This window comes from Arachis ipaensis, chromosome B06 (genome assembly GCF_000816755.2).
Source record: "Arachis ipaensis cultivar K30076 chromosome B06, Araip1.1, whole genome shotgun sequence".
NCBI classification, from domain to species: domain Eukaryota; kingdom Viridiplantae; phylum Streptophyta; class Magnoliopsida; order Fabales; family Fabaceae; genus Arachis; species Arachis ipaensis.
This window is the reverse complement of record NC_029790.2, coordinates 25,135,005-25,135,980: the sequence shown is the minus strand read 5'-3', so window position 1 is coordinate 25,135,980 and position 976 is coordinate 25,135,005.

The window sequence follows — 976 nt, the reverse complement described above, 5'->3', positions numbered from 1 at the left end:
GATGTAATGTATGAATGAACAAACTAAAACATATAGTTAGTTTTTCTTTGTAGTATTTGATGCATATGCATGTAAGATTTTACGCACATTTTAACTTTTAATTATGTCTGCATTGTTTCTTTTGCCCATTATCCATTTCGTCTAAACACTTGATAGGGGATAATCCATATATTTTTGGACTATACATACATACATACTACTTAGACAAGCTTTCACTTGTGAATCCATATTTTTGAAAATGTATATTTTTTTTTTATAGTAAATGATGTTTCGCTGTGTACGTTGCTTCTTAGCTTAATATTTGCAAAAATAAACCCATTTTAAAATTAATAAAACAGAATTATAATATCGCCATAAATGTTAAATAGTGCACAAGGATAAAAAATTGATTTAGCTTAGTTGGTAATAATTAGATTCTTTTATTAGGTCTGCAGTTGGTCATGATTAGATAAACGTAAGAGTGATAATAAAGTTTAATCTCTATGTATATTATATTGTGGTTCTACTCTTAATATGTGAACATAAAAATGATATAATTTTAAATAATAATTTATTATTTTTTGAGTTTTTATATAATCTTTATCAATTGCTATTTATTTATTACGAATCCTACTAAAATATGTGAAGTTTTACTCCAAAAAATTATTATCTAAATGATGATCTTTCATAAATAGACACATCTCAATGATTAACGATACATATAAATACCATTTGTTTATTATCATAAAAAATCAAATTAATATTTTTTTTCTTTAAAAACTTAATTATCATTTTACCCAAAAAAAAAAATATTACACCAATGCCGTTATTAACACGCACAATGAAAAAAAATAAAAGCATTGTAATCCTGTTATCCATGCAATTTTTTATGGTAAACATTATTTTGACATTAATATTTTCTTAACAATTAACATACATTTTTTAATTTTATTAATTAAAAAAGTTAAATATGTAATTATTTAATTAATTAATAATA